This window comes from Apis florea, unplaced genomic scaffold, assembly GCF_048593485.1.
Source record: "Apis florea isolate Af1SG1 unplaced genomic scaffold, ASM4859348v1 contig_3696_pilon, whole genome shotgun sequence".
Classification (NCBI taxonomy): domain Eukaryota; kingdom Metazoa; phylum Arthropoda; class Insecta; order Hymenoptera; family Apidae; genus Apis; species Apis florea.
The window spans coordinates 1094739-1102464 of record NW_028256809.1 but is presented as its reverse complement, the minus strand read 5'-3'; the positions used below and the strand labels follow the sequence as shown (position 1 = coordinate 1102464).

General features: G+C 21.9%; 1 long non-coding RNA gene across 1 annotated transcript; it reads left to right on the top strand.

Annotated features, from left to right (window-relative positions):
• Positions 1-831: 831 nt before the first annotated feature.
• On the top strand, positions 832-6091 carry LOC116415063 (uncharacterized). Its single transcript, XR_015294263.1, has 4 exons — positions 832-2793; positions 2879-4078; positions 5715-5839; positions 5908-6091. It is a non-coding gene; the product is annotated as an uncharacterized LOC116415063 (long non-coding RNA).
• The last annotated feature ends 1635 nt before the right edge of the window (positions 6092-7726 follow it).

Sequence of the window (7726 nt, the reverse complement as noted above, 5' to 3'; positions counted from 1 at the left end):
AATAAATTACAATTCTTAGATGTGACACTTTCACCACTTTCAGCAAATATAACAACGATTAATAATAAAAAAAAAAAATAAATAAAAAAAACAAATATCGCACCATTTAGCATTTTTCGATATTTGAAGAAATATGATTGCATTGCTTGGCATTTATCAACACGAATTTTTTAAAGACTTCTGACTTTTCAAGTTGTAAATTCATAATATATTCTTTTTGTTATATATATTTTAAATCTCATAAAATAATATTATATCGGATAGATCTATTCCTGAATAGATACCTGAAAGATCTTTGGCATTTTGAAGAACATCTTTAACTTATAATTCATTTTCGATTTGAGATCTTTTATATCTTTTTTAAAGAAGATGACAAAAATGTATTGATTGATGGAAAGTTTTATAAAAAAAAAACATTAAAGTGATTTTACTTTTTTTTTTATGAAATAAAAATTTCTAATTTTATTTATAATTCTCTATCTATGTATATATTTGAATAATATGAAATTATTTTATTTTTGATACGATCTCTAAAATTTATATATCTCTGATATATTTTAAGTTATATTTATTTGAATAAAGTTTTATTTTATTTTTTAATTTTATAAATATAATGTGATGCAATTAAAAACGATAACATTTCATTTTATAAATTAAATTTTTTTCAACAGATGTTATATTTAAAATTAGAAAAGTTTTTGACTAGTTTTCAAAGAGTAAAAATAATTGCTATTTTTAAGAAATAATTAGTGTTTTCACTATTAATTAATAAAATAATAATTAGTTTTTATTCGTCAATTTTTACAATAATAAACATTATTTCATAAATCTTTGAGTTTCTATAGGGCATAGAAAAATCATTAATTATATCATTCACCATTTAGTTTCAAAAACAAAGCAAATTATAAGTAAAAGTTTTTATTTCAGATAATTGTGAAATTGATTATGATTATGAAATTTTAAAACGTATGTTACAGAAGCGATCAAAGACCGAGTATTTCAAGCACCGATAATGATGCCAGTATTAAAGGATATTTGAATGCAATTTTATTAAAAATATTATTTTAATTTTATTAAAACTAGCCGAACGTTCGAGAAGCAAGTTAAAGCTTGATTCACCCTGTCTATATTAATATTTGGATCATTGTAATGTCATCAATGATGTCATCATGTCATTAATTAATTACTTTTAGAATCTCAACAGTTCCGGTTTGTTCACCTTTGGTTAACGTTAAAAAAAAATTCGATTAGTCGATATTTTAGAAGAAAAAAAATTATTATTGTAAAGATTAATGTGATAATCAGCTGTCATAGATGAGTCGATAGTCAATATTGCTATCAAATATTGATAAAGGAGAATAATTTACAAAGAATCGCTAAGTTACAGTTCAATTTCGTGTTCACGAGTCCATGATTCAAAGAATCATCTGAAACCAGACAATGAAGTTTGGGGAGGCTTTTCTTTTTGATCAATATTGCACTAAGAAGTATATTTATGAAGAAGATAATGAAAGAAATATTTATTGCTCGTAATTTTAAACGATCACGAATGATAAAATAAAATTTTTGAAGCTTTTAACATGAAAAACTTATTCAAAAATATCAAAGATGAAGAAATATCTATATAATAATGCCATCGTTCGAGAAGTCATGAGGCTGGATAAAATAATCTTAAAGAGATATTAATCACAAAAGAGATCTCAGCTAAAAATCGATGGCAGGACTATCATCTAGAACAGTAGAAAAAGTTTTTTTGTCAAGATTAATCGACTAAAAGATTCAAATTGTGTTTATACATCTTGAGGTATACTTAATGCTCCTATAGGAAGTAGAGAATCAATAACAAAATAAATATTTATCGTAGTTTTATATGATAATAAATATTATAAAAAAAAAAATAATAAAATGGAGCCTTTGAAGATAGAGTTTTCAAAGTGGGAAACTGGTTCAAATATCAAGGACAAAGAAGTACATAAATACATGATGAAATATTTGTTTCATCGAAATATTGAACATGTCGATGATAAATTGCAACATGACACGATCTGTTTCGTGTGTAATCTATTGATCCTTAAATCAAGTTGATTTTGGTGGAAAAATAGAAAAAAAAAAAAATGGTTGAATTTATTTTGAAAATATCTTAGAACTGGAAAACACAATTCAGCGATCAAATCTTATTCATATTTCCGCCAACTGAATCTCAAGAATCGCAATATCGTCGACAATCAAACTTGGCATAATAGAATGATCGAATATCGAAAAATGTAAATGTGGAAAGTACCTGTATCATTGTAAATCATTGAGAGATATCACTATATTTATATAGTCGTGATCTAGACCAAAAAATAATGAATACCAATCATTGAAAAGATTGTGTGAAAGAAAAAAGAATTGGTGGATAAGGATCAGAAGTCAATTGCTTATGAAAGTGAAATAAAATTCGATAATGGCTATTACAGTCTATAGTTATTTAGCCTAATTTAAAGAGGCTTCGGTGAGATTCGAAAGAATCAGATAAAATTAAAAATAAAGATTTTTTATTTTTCAATCATTATTGCTTTATATCATATATTTTGAGTTTAGATTTAATTCTCTCGCTCATTTAATTTCGAAAAGAAAGCAATTATAAATAACAATTTTTATTTCTTATGATTACGAGATTGATTATTTTAGAACTATATAACAAAATAATACAGACGAAATCAAAGACTGAATATTTGAAACATCAGTAACGAGCCAGAGAACATTTGGAAGTGCTATTCTATGGAAAAAGTCAAAAGATCAAATAGCAAGGTAAATCTTTAGCCTTATCTATTACTATTACTGTAATACCATCATATTATCAACTTATTACTTCTTGGAATTTCAATAATTTCAGGTATCTTGCCTTTGGTTAGCACTAGAAAAAACTCGATTACTCGGTGTTATCAAAAGAGAAAAGAAGAATCATCAAAAATACTAATAATCGGCTGTTTAGACGAATAGATGCTATGCCAATACGATGGCATGGATATTGTTGAACCGCCAATAAAAAGAAGACTGAAAGAAGATGATGATCTAGTAAGGAATTTCTAAGTTTCCGTTTAGCTTCGTATGATGCTCATGATGCTCAAAGAATCATTTTATTTCAAGAGAGCGGATTGAGCAGTATAAAATATCATTCCTATCATGGAGAGATTTCAGCTGACAATGTCGATATTAATAGCAGGATGATTGCAAATATATATATATATATTGCAAATATATTTTCTTGTCTTTGAACAAGATTATATCTTATAATAAGAATATAATCTAAAGATTCAAATTCATGTGCACTAGGAAATATTCATATAGGAAGAAAATAATCAAAGATAGGAGAAATATTTATTATGATTTTACAATCGTGAAAAAGACGATAAAGTACTTCAAAGATAGAATTCCACGTGAAAAACTGATTCAAAAATATCAAGGACAAAGTGATATTTATATGTATCATTAATGAAATATTCGCTACGATATCGAAATGCCATCATAATGAACGATCTATTTCGTGTGTAATCTATTGATCCTAAATTATTAAGTCGATTTTGATAAAAAAAAAAAAAGGAAATGCATGGAAATTGAAGGATTTATTTTGAAACAACATCTTGGAACTGGAAAACACGATTTGATGATACAGATATATTTTCCTCAATCAAGAATCAATATCCACAATAATCGAGCACAATAGCGATAACAATACCAGAAAAGATGAACGTGAAAGAAACTGTATCATTGCAAAACATTGGAAGATATGATGAAGAAACGCATATCAGTAATTTAGAAAGATCGTGTGAAGGAAGAAAGACTTCAGTGCATACTAGAATTAGAATATAGTCGTCTAAAAAAACGAGATAATATTTGATCACTGAATTAGGGAATGATTTTATCAGATTATATTTTATAATTAGATTTTGAGATTAATTTCGAAAAAAATCTCAATATGGATTAACTGGAATTAGAAAGAGGGAGAAGCAAAAATGAAGGAAACGAAAGCATAATTATCGCCATCATAGGAGCAATCATCAATCGCAGCAATTAATGGCTACTTTGATGTCATGTAAGTAATATTAAGTATATTATAATAGTCGAAGATAGTCGAATCAGAAATTTTTATTTGATAGGAAAAAAAATTAAATTAAAATTAGATTAAAAAATTAAATTAAATGGATTAATCGAAAATGATTAATTTAGAAATGCCTATAGACTCTTTTGATACTCCTTTGATAGGTTTTTTTCATAAAATATTCCATTTAGACAGACCTAAATTATTAAAATTCTTACACAGAATTTCTCAAAATTTTTAGAATTCACAGTTTATAATTATAAATATTTAGAATTTCAAAAATACAGTTTGAAATTAGAGTTCAACATTTTAAACAAATATTAAATTATTTAACATAAACGTAATTCATCAATTTTTTTAAAAATAGCTCGAGAAATATGTATAAATAGTTATTTTATGAATTTATTAAATTTCAAATGATTTGTTGATCAATATTAATGCAGTAGTTACGTTGATCTGAAATAAATATATTTAATAACATTGCGTATTTATGCTATCTAGTGTTTTATCTAGAATATATTGTTATTAATATTAATATACACTATTATTATATATATATTATATAATATATAATATTATATAAAATATTCCATTGATTATTTTTTAGATTTGCATGTAACACTAATATTACATATTATATAATATTATGGTAAAAAATAATAAAATTATGTTAAAAAATAATCAATGGTAGAATCAAAATTCACATTTTAAAATATGAATTGAATTTTTAAAATGAGAAACAAAACATAATTTAATTGGTGAATTATTTTATATTTTAATATAAATTCTAATTTATTTTTTTATTAAAATAATTAATTATTTATGAAGATAATATATTTTTGCACATACAAAATAGGATAATTATCATTTTCATATTGCTTTATTTCATATTTGTAAAAATTAAGAATCAAAATATAAAATATTTTATATAATATTTTATTTTTTAAAAAATCATCAAATATTATTATTAATATTTTTTTTTTATCAAAATCGGTTTTGCAGATTACAATTTACGATTACAAATAAGATTTATAGAAATCGCAACTTGTAGTATTGTTGGTCACATTGTTCAAAGAAATATTTTTTAATATTCTATTTCCATAGGAATAATATTTTTTAATCATTTTATCTGTAGCTTCTGGAATATTGACAGTTTCTTTTTGCATTTTTTCATAAAGAAACGATTCTTATTCTAAATTGGCTAATAATTTCCAATGTCGATATATGTAAAAGAATAATCGGCATTACTAATAATTGTATGGGAAAGTAATTTTTATAATTGTAATATAAATAGCTGTTCAATTATCGTTTAATTATATGGATTATATTATTTTTGTGTAATTTTTTCAATTTTCATCGACATAATTTAGAAAATTATTGTTATTGAAAAATCCTTTAATTATTTATAATCGCTTTTTTTTTATTGAATTGGTCTATATTGTATATGAAATTTCAAGTAATTGGACATACTCTATTATGCTTTGGCATAATTAAAGATATTGTTGATATTCTTATTTTATATGAATAATCTATTAAAAGTAAATCTATTATAAAACAAACAGTTGAAAGATATTCAAAAATAAAAAAGGATTTAAAAAAAATTGATAAAATTTTATTTAAATTTTTACAGAGAAAACAAAAATTTATTTACCAGAGAGATGAAGAAAAGAATGTAAATTAGGTTTTTTTACAAGTTACAAAATATATATTTCAAGTAATTTTTATTTCTACTGACATCGTGACATCTAACACCAAGTATGTATAATCTTATAATAAATAATAAAATTTTGAAAATTATTTATCTAGTTTTTAATTTTTTATAGATCAGAAAATGATTTTACAGGAAGAGATGAAATAATAATGTCGGAGAAAATAAACCAGACCTGCCTTCATTTCAAGAAGATAAAAACCCAAGGAAAAAAAAACGAATTGCAATGTCAAATGTTTTATAAAAAATTTGAAATAGAAACAAAAAAAAAATATAGAAAAATTAAATAAAAATAAAAATAGATATTTTTTACATTTCTACCACACTTTAAAATAATATTACTTAGCGATATAAAATAAAAATTAAAATAGAAGGAAATCAAAATCTAGAATAGATATATAAAAAATATTCGTGGATTCGAAATTTGAATAAAAATTTATTAGAACTTTATTTATTTGTAAAAAAATGTTAATAAAAAATTATACATATTTTTAAAACAAACATCATTAAACAATTATATATTATTATTATCTTGTATTTATTATTACTTATTTCTATTATCTTATTTTCATTATTATATATTTGTAACATATTATTATTATATACTATGAATATTATAAAATACTATGAAAATGTTCTAAGTTTTAAAAAATTTACATGTATTATATATATAAGTATTCATACATTTTTAATTTTAAAAGAAAAATAAGAAATTTTCAAAAACATAACAAAATTCAGTTAATTTGTAATTTTAAAATTAGAATTATCTATAAATTATATAATTATTTTAAATTTTTGCAATATTTTTATATTCATTAAATTTCTGATTATAAGACTGAAACTGTTTTCTAAAAATACATTTTTAAATTTTTTTTTTTAAAAATATGACAATTTTGAATTTTTTCATAATTCCATTACATCATCTAATTTATATCTAAAGATTATGAAATTTTCTAGTCTTAGAAAATAGATTCTACAAATTATACAGCATCTATTGTTGCGTATCATGCTTTGGATCATTATCTTGCAAAAATAATTGCTTAATTCCATTTTGTTTGCACTAACTTAAAAAGTTAATACATTCACATTCATATATCTTCAAATTGTAGCAATTCTATGCTTTATATTCAGTTGCAAATTTTTCTTCTCATATAATTTTTATTTTTCTCTGCTACACTATCATTTTTCTCATACAAACGTGATATTTTATAAAAACATTGTTGTACTCTTGTGCAAATTGTAATCGGTTTTTTTTTGTTAACTTCATTCCATTTATTAAATATTTCTTAAAAGCTATTTTCATTTCTCATAAAAAATTATTATGCACTATACTATATTATTATATACATTTACATTATTTTTAACTTCAACTTTGATTTATTGCAAAATTATTTTTGAATTTTATTTGATTTTTCGAATTATTTATTATATTTTTCGAATTATTATATATATATATTATACATAGTGGCTACTCATTTATTATTTTTGTCTATTTCTTGGATTATTGTTTTTGAATTTTTTTATTAATAATTATTTGAATCGTGTATTTAAAATTTTAGATATTTCATTCAGAATTTTATATTTATTATATATATTTAATATTTAATATATAATAATAATTTATCTTTTTTTTTTGAATGGTGTTTTTTTCGTTCCATTTTACAGTTATTGAATTTATATTTAAATTTAAAACATATTATACATTTAAAACATATATTATAACCAATATAGATATATTGATATTAATATGGATTATGTTGTTATTTTATATATAATTTTACAATTCAAATACGATTATTTATTACACGTATATTTTCTACTAATCTTATTTATAATTATATTATTATAATCTATATTTTATTTATTTTTTTTGTTAATATAAAAAATATAGATAGATAAATAATTTTTTAAATGAAATTTATTTTAGAGACTTC